The 9,033-nt window shown below is 39.1% G+C and overlaps 1 protein-coding gene across 4 annotated transcripts in view; it reads left to right on the top strand.

Moving 5' to 3' along the window:
- Positions 1–9,033, top strand: part of LOC126848906 (microtubule-actin cross-linking factor 1) — a 100,295-nt gene that overhangs the window by 8,609 nt on the left and 82,653 nt on the right. The gene's annotated exons all lie outside the window — the stretch shown is intronic.

The raw sequence follows: 9,033 nt of genomic DNA, 5'->3' as shown, positions 1-9,033 counted from the left end.
ATAAATTGAAAAAAAAGTATGAATCGCCGTAACTTTGAACATCATGACGACGAACCGGAAGACTGGCGGCTTTTATTGGTGGCGCGTCTGCGTTATTGCTTATTTTAATGTTGAATGCAATTTAATTCACTTTGCAATCTTCAAGAAATGAAACATTTTTTTGCTAGTTTCCCTCGATAAAATTTATAAAAATTGAGTTTAGATGTGTTTATCTGTTTAATTATACAATAACGATAATAACATTTAATTAAGATGAGAGGTCCTTAACGTAGGGTTAACGATATTTTTTCAAACATTATGAGTTCCTGATAGCAATTCAATATTGCGGCCGCACGATTACCACTGTACATCCTACGTTGAATAAAGTATCAATTGCTGATCAAAATTAAGCATCTCTAGACACGCATACTGCCGAGGGTTACGTGGCTGCGAGAAATAACGCATGACCCCGCCGGGAATATTTGACCGATACTCTCTTTCTCTGTCTTTCTCTCTGTCTGTCTTTCGTCGAATGTGCATAAAACGGTCCCGCCACATATTCCTGGGTGGGGTGCGCGAAAGATGACCGATGCTCTAAATAGTATTGGTGCTCTCACACGTGTGTCTTCCACTTGATCAAGCGAGTGCTTCTCCGAATCGAACTCCAAAACGTCGTTAGGAGCCAAATAATTGGGCGTGAATGCCTTGATGATGACGCCCGTTATGATGCAAATATGACTGCTCTCTTGACAAATGTCGTTTAAGAAAACGCTATTATGAAAGATGCGCTCGCAATTTTTGTACGTTTCCTGTTACACAATATAGAATTTTAATCCTTAAAAATGTCACACATAGATCATCTTGATCCTCTCGATATTTTAACAACAGAATATCACGAAGGTTCTTAATCAATAAACAAAAAAATATTTAAAATTTATTAATTTTAATTTTTTTTGTACATGATTATTTTTTACATGGATCTTTTTAACTCTATCGATATTTTAACAATAGAATATCTCGAAGGCATTAATCAATATCAATAAAAAAAATTAAAATTATTTTAAAATTTATTTTTCATTCGACATGATAATTTTCTACAGATATCAAGGAGTATATATATAAATTTTTGTGGATCTTTTCAAGTACTTTGAGACAGCTAAAATTATGACAAGACATTGTAATCCACATGTATAGTAACCAGGAACAGAGCAAAAAAAGATGTGTGATCTCCAAGGGTTATTAATGCCCGTGTTTTTTAAATATATGAAAGATAATGCAGTTAATGAATCAAATTGTTTACTACATTCTTAGCTTTGAAATTTAAATTTTTTTACAATTATTGTAAAATTATATCAAAACTCTGGTCGCAGAATCGTTTAGATGTTTTTTCGTCGCGACCTCTCTTTCTCTTTCTCTTTCTCTTTCTCTCATTTGGGCGAAAATAACATCCCGACCTGGAGGAAGAAAGAACGTGAGACGCGACTTCCGCACTCGTATATAACCCCTGCCGATCCGTGACCTGCCTTACTGCCTCCTTCGGCGTGTAGCTATTCTCCTCGGCGTTGCGAAGAGATACGTTTCTCACCCTCCGTCCTATTCTCCATTCCCCCTCCCCCCCCTTCTTCAATTTTACTCCCTCCTCTCTTTATCGGGCCGTGTTCCTTCTCAGGAGTGAGCAAGCAGGATCGTGATCGGGGAATCAACCGATGAGGGTCGACCAGAGGGAGCGGCGAGGACGGTCGCGAGGTTTATAGATACGGTGGAGAAGAGGTGGGGTGTGAGGCCCGTTTCTTGGATCTCTCTCTCTCTCTCTCTCTCTCTTTCCCCCGATCGAGGGAGAGCCGGCCGCCGGGTGGGCGGCAGTTGTCCAGGCGTCGGCAGTCTGCGTTCCGAGGCGACGTGGCCTGCACGGCGGAGCGACATACCGCGTCCTCTCCAATTCTCAGTGCGCTCTCTTCTCTTTTTCTCTCTCTCTTTCGTCTTTTCCTCATCTCCCTTCTCTATTTTGTATTCTGCCTCCGTTCCCTCTCTCCACATCTTCTCCTCTATCTTTCCCTCTCGCACTGTTCCTCGTCGCTGCCGCCTCCGACTCTATTTCTCTCTCTCTCTCTCTCTCTCTCCTTTCTCATCCGTCTTTGTCTAATAGCGTACACTCCTCCTTGTCGCTCCAGCACCTGGCTCGCGACTCTCCGCTCCGGATACTCGGCGACTTCGTCAACGCGCCGCCGTCGCCGCTGTCGCCGTCTTCACCGCGCGGCAATATATATATATATATATATACATAGATACATACGTTCTTCGCGACAGAGGAATTCGCAGTGCCACGTTTCGAAGCGCCCGGTCGTCGGCGTGTCGCGCGTGTGTCCAGGAGTAGTGAACTGTGCGCGCGCGCCGAACAGCAGCCTGGTGTCGTTCGTGTTCGCGGGTGTCAGTGACATTATTCTAGTCTAATAGGTATACCTAGCGGCTCACACAGAGCGACGATGATGCATGATCCTCGCGCTATTGTTTACCGAGCGAATCGACCGTACGTCAGCGCGTTATCAGTCGCGATAAACATACTACTCAATCGTTTATGATATTTGTGAGTCACATTGTTTTTTTTTATAACTTTCTGATAGCGCGAGGATTCTGATCGCGATCGACACCTACGAAGAGAGCTCGCGAAATTGATGATTTGTTGCGAGTACTGGAATCTTTTAAAATAATTTCTGTGCATATTAAACACTCCGCATTTATTCGTGACAGTGAAAAACGCTATTGATGCAAAGTACAATTCCCAGTGTTTGCAGCATCGAAAATTATTATGCCTCTTACCGATTTTAATCTCTCATTTATTCCTTGACATGTATCGATTGTTACTTGTCAAGGCACATATAATATGCTATCGAAATGTTTATCCGTATCAAGTATCCTGAACAGTGTGGCAACATCAGGCGTCTGTTTGAGTCATAGGCTTCGTAATCGCGGCAGTTCCGACACCCTTCCCCCTTTATCCCCTTCTCTCTCTCTCTCTCTCTCTCGATCGATCGATATGTTGATATTAATGAATAGTGTACACTTTTTTTTTCTCCTACCGAGTTTTTTTCGCTCGTTTATCATTATCGGTCGCGCGTGTTCGATATATCTGTGTTATCAGTTTAGGAATGTTTCGTTGACACCAAAGTCACGATGTAGATTTTTAATTTTTATATGGCTTTTATATGTAATATTTACGAGAGATTTATCTTTTTTATATAGAGAGGAATTTGTCAAAAAATTTGCAGTGCACATTAAAATACTATACCTTTAACTGTTTTTAATTTATTTCGATTTTACTTTTACAGAAAGTTTATTCAAAATTCGTCAAGTTTTATTTAGTTACGATTGAAAAAAAGATCGCGATTCTACAAGTTGGCCAGAAAATTTAAATGTATAAACATATAAATATATTATTCTTATTACTGAAGAATCAACAATATCTCGTATGATGTATCGTCAAATATCAGTTAAGTACTGCTTTATCTGTTATTATCGATACCGCATATATAAGCCGGATAAATACGAGATACCGCGCGAAATAAAAAAACACAGGTAATTTGCGTAGTCTCCTTAATGATGATGCAAACACGATGCTCGTATAGATAACACGAGAGGAATACTTAGTCATCGTCGGAAAAATTTTAAATATGCACAGTGCGTTCTTTTTGTCAATAGTTTAAGAGATTCGTCATGCCATACTGTTTAAGAATTTACCCAACGAGGCAAATCACGATCTTAAGGAAAGTTAGCCGGACAAAAGAAAGTAGTTTTTATTGAACAGCGATTATGTAATAGATGCCGAGAGCGAGAAGCAACAAGAGTCGAGTTGCACGACAAAACTCGGTCGAGACGCAGATAGTTCATATAATGCGCGTTTACTCACACACACGCGTCGTCAGGATTTCTTAATTTGGTTAGATCGCGAAACTTTTACTCGAATTGGCGGTGCTCAGATCATTAATTGCCGTTAATTTACGCAGAAAGTTTACTTGCCACAAAACTCGGAGTATATGAATAAAATCTTGATCTGCGTGGTATTACTCGATATGATAAATAATAATTAATAAACTTTACAATGACATGTGACACATTAACTGAGGATATCACATTGTTTTACATTTAACAGTAAGAGAAAGGCTAAAATATACAATTGATCGGTAATATATTTTTGTATGAGAATATTTAAAAATAATGATTAATTTATTTCGATGATATTTATTTTTATAAAGTATATGAATAAAATCTTGATTTGCGCGGTTCAGTTATTATTTGAGGTGCTTCTTTATATGATAAAAAATATTAAATATTTATATCAAATTATATTTAATATTAAATATTAAATTTTATATATTTATTTATATTAAATTTATATTTAATGTTAAATATTAATTTTAATATATTTATATTTATTTATATTAAATTTATATTTAATATTAAATATTAATTTTAATAAATTTTACGATATGTAACACATCGACTGAGGATATTATATTGTTTGTTTCATATTTAACAGTAAGAGAAAGGCTAAAATACAATTGATCAGTAATATTTTTTTTCCCACAAAAATATTTAAAAATAATGATTAATTTATTTCGATGATATTCATTTTTATAAAGTATCAGTCTCTTCAAATTTTTTCGTATCTTAATACACATATGGCGCAGAGCGCCATATATGGAAATCGTTTGCTGTGCTATTATCAATATTATTCATCTTTTGTAATGGAATTACTCATCGCTAAACCGCATTCTCTTTCGTCGGTATTTTGAGCGATTATTCGCTTTTCCTTTCTACTTGTTATTCCACCTGCAACCAAATTACTTTTTCATTGCGCCGCGACGATTTAACTCGAATGCAAATTATCGTAAATGACTCTCGTGAGCGATTGTCTTCGACGAGATGAAATCATCCTCGGTTGTTTTCTCGTCTCCCCTTTGCTACGAACGTGAACTCATAAACGAGTTCCCTCGTAAACGAAATATTCCAATGGGGAAGAACAGCATCAGTCAAAGACACGTTTGCAACGACTAAAATCTCCTTATACGGTTAATTTGTCCAGACGAATTCGCGCGATCGAACCATTGGTAAACATTTCGAGAGGTACGATTCGATTGTGGGCGGACTCGTCTAGGCAAATACAGGTGGGGCCCGTTTCGGGCCCCCCGAATAATATACACGCGAACCGGTCCCTTTCTCTCGAAACTAAATTCGGCCGGTCTAAACGAGTTTCCCATTCTTGGTAGCGTCAGCAGGTAGAATTCACTTTTCATTATGAGATAAGAATCTCATCAGTTTTAACAGTGAAAGTGACTCTATAAGGAATCTCGCCGATAATGCAAATTCAAATAGATACAAAAATATGAGTTAAGAATAAAATTTTCTTTTATGCTTGAAAAATTATATCTGTAAATATATAAAAAAAATTTTGATGAAAATTTTGATTAAAAAGGAGCTATATATATATATATATTTTTTTTTTTTTTAAATTATATCTCAATATAATAATTATACTATCTCCCAATATTTTATAGTCATCTTTTCTTTGTGCACATTTGTCTACTAGTAGCTTGTGGTAAGAATAGACGTGAGTCCGTCTACCCATGCTGTTTGACGTTGGCGGCGATTGCATTATAATCGAACAAGGTGCATGTTCGTATCCACTACGTAAATTACGCCTCCGCCGGCTCGCGGAAACTCGCAACCTGCTCTCGGTAAGAGCTCGTGACATCCGTGCGAACACTCTCATATCGTTATCTCGCGCTAACCCACGTAGTTCGCGGCTCGTGCGGCCTTTTAAGGGCCGATCGAAGGTTTTCCTTACATTGTTCTGCATTCTTCTTATTTAGGGACTAATTTTTAGATTGTGAAATGAAAATTGAAGTCATCAGTTTCATGTCTATATATTTATGATAATAATAGTGAAATTTTATTTACATTTCATCGTAAAAATCGTCTGTATCGTTTCGGCAAGCGATGTGTTTATTCTCTGTCACTTCACCGCCTACCTCGCTTTGAAATCGATCCCTGCCTGATTTCTCATTGCCTTAATCGTCTTCTCGTCGCTCTCGTCTATCGTGCATAATCTATATGTATATAGTAGCCAACGCCCTTTCAGGGTAACTTCCACAGTTCGAACGACCTACGTGCTACGACGAAAGATACGCGAGAGTGTGCGATTACATATAAGGGGAAAATATATGCGGGAACATATATAATACGGGATCAGAGTCACGATAGTTAGACGCGTGTAGCAGACGCTTTTTGTGATCCACGCGAGACGCGCGACTCGATTAAACCGCGGCGGCGGCGGGCCCCGGAGAGGAGGTCCTCTTCAAGGTTGATCGCCCATCTCTCGCAGGACCTCGAGTGTAGTGGGCCGAGATCGACTATGGACCCGTTATGCGACTTGGCGCAAGAATGCCGCCGAGCCGGCCTCCGTATAGCCCGCGCGTGGCCTCTTCCTCTCTTTCGCCGGCTCCTACTTGCTCCTACTTGCACTCACGAGGACGTTCGCAGATCCTTTCTTTCGAAGGAAAACTGAAAATAATTTCTACATACATCTTTTTAACTGCAGAGCAGTTTTTAACGTCACATTTGGACCTTTGCTTTGTGAAGAGAATCGAATGCCGAACATGTGCGAAGAGAGAGAGAGAGAGAGAGAGAGAGAGAGAGAGAGAGAGAGAGAGGAAAAGATGCTATCTCTCTAGCTATTCCAATATTTCTTTGCCATGTCGTTGCGTTTTCGCTTTGTCATTTAACGGGTTCGTTGCTCGTTAATATCCCGCGGTTATATTTACGCTATACACGAGATGTAAGATACATTGGAGATATTAATGCGTGCCCCTTTAAACAGAGATCAAATAAACAGATTCAAATACAATCACGAACGAGTATCAGCAAATATCAATATAGGTCCGTTGCTTAATTAATATAATTTTATAAAAAGATATTATTTTTTATAAAATATATATAATTTCCTTTTTAGATAATCTTTTATATAAAAGTCTTTATAAAATAATATCTTTTTTATAAAGACTTTTATATAAAAGATTATCTAAAAAGGAAATTAAAACATTAATAATTAACACTTATTTATTCACATTTGTTCGTTCTTTTTTGCTGGACCCGATTTTGGACGGAATTTCTCGCGCACGGTGCCAGTCATGGTGCTTCTTATATTAATGGATTTTTTTATGGCCTTTATGCATCCGCGTTTTCGGCATACCTTTATACGCTCGCGGTATATGACGTGCGCTCTGCAAGCAGGCTATGCTCATATAAGGCACACGAGGATGCGAGAGAGCGAGTTTTCTCAGAACGCATGATTCAGCACCCAACGACATTAAGAGCCGTCGTCGTACCGCTGGTACGGCCATTCGGCGTTTAATGAATTAACAAGGGCTCGTCCATTAGGCGTGTCTCCCGACGCGTACGGGATCAATTAAAGTCTATGGGTCAACGAGCGGCGAAAGATGCATTCTCCTCGCTTTGAGGCTTTAGTTTAAATTGAATTCGGAACGCGAAGAGTACCGTTAGAGACTTCGAATTCAGTAATGAGATGATGAGTTCTCAACGTCTTCATTTGCATTTGCATAAACGATAATTGCTCTCTCGCATCGAATTTTCAAAGTTTTTACTTTAACATGGTTTCCTACATTCGATGTTTAACGGTACCCGATGACATTTTTGCCGGTATTTCTGTGCGACGACCTCTGCGTCTGTCGAAAGAATGGTCTCATCTAACCGCGTGGCGTCACTCTGTTTTTTTTCCGTTTCTAATTTCGTGCAGGGACAAGAGCGAGACGACCGGCTGTGTGTATATATACTTGCGGTTCGATTGCACGCGACGGCATTTGCATCCATGACTGCCAGGGCAAGTGCAGTGATCGACCGACCGTCGTTGCAGATCTTGTATGCGTATCGTCGCGACGATGCACTTTTCGTATTCCGCGCATCATTTTTTCGATTGAGAGTTCCTCTTTCGTTCTTTTGCTTTATTTAAATTTTATTTTGACAGAAAGAGAGAGAGGGAGGGAGGGAGAGAGAGAGAGAGAGAGAGAGAGAGAGAGAGAGAGGGAGGGAGGGAGAGAGAGAGAGAGAGAGAGAGAGAGAGAGAGCGAAGATGGCGATAGTCGAGTGCGTCTAGTTAGCCTCCGCGACGACGGTGAATTGGTCTATGACGACCCTTTCTGATACGCAACGACCACGACACGTGGGCACCCACGTATCCCATTCTCCGTTTACCATATGCGGAGAGTTCGATCTCGCGGTTAGGCGCGCTTCCATCGTCCTCTTAAGCCTCCGCCGATGCCAGGCGTGTGCGTCGGCGCTCAGTCTCCACGCGCCTCGCGGAACGTCAGTTTGAAAAGGTCGCTCGATCCGTCCGTCCGATTTCGCTTTTCGCTCGGTGTGTTGCGATCGGTAGGTTTCTTGGTTGTAGGCTCGGTGCCATCGATATTTTAACGCTATCGAGTAGAAAAAGAAGCCATCACCTCTGCCGGATTATTTTAATAAGTGACAAAAAAAATCGGGCACTTGAATCAAGAGTGTGTAGCTTACGGGCTTAATCTAGTTAGTATGAAGAGTTGATAATTTTTAGGAATTCCTTTTTGAAAAAAGAATTCATCTTTTTTAATATTATATATATATATATATATTGAAACAGTACTTCAATATTTTTAAATCTTGGATATATAGTTTCTTTTTTTATTTGATAGCCTCTGTGCACAATTCTATGGTTCAATGATATGACATGATGATTTTCATATAATTATCTAAAATAAAAAGAAAAATAATCTAGTTTTTCGTAGGATATTTTTGGGATATTGAATCTAATTTCATTAGAAAAAATTGAACAATATAGTGTCAATTTAAAATTAGATATTTTAATTTTGCTGAAATTTTATTGTATCCCATAAAACGCTAATCTCCAAGATTTAAAAAAGTACTCACGTAGTGTTTAACATAAATAAAAACATATATAAAAGACCAGAAGGATCAATTTCTAATGAATTTCTTCAAGAAGAAATTTCT

Source organism: Cataglyphis hispanica, chromosome 4 (genome assembly GCF_021464435.1).
Source record: "Cataglyphis hispanica isolate Lineage 1 chromosome 4, ULB_Chis1_1.0, whole genome shotgun sequence".
Taxonomy (NCBI): domain Eukaryota; kingdom Metazoa; phylum Arthropoda; class Insecta; order Hymenoptera; family Formicidae; genus Cataglyphis; species Cataglyphis hispanica.
This window is presented reverse-complemented; position numbering and strand designations above follow the sequence as displayed.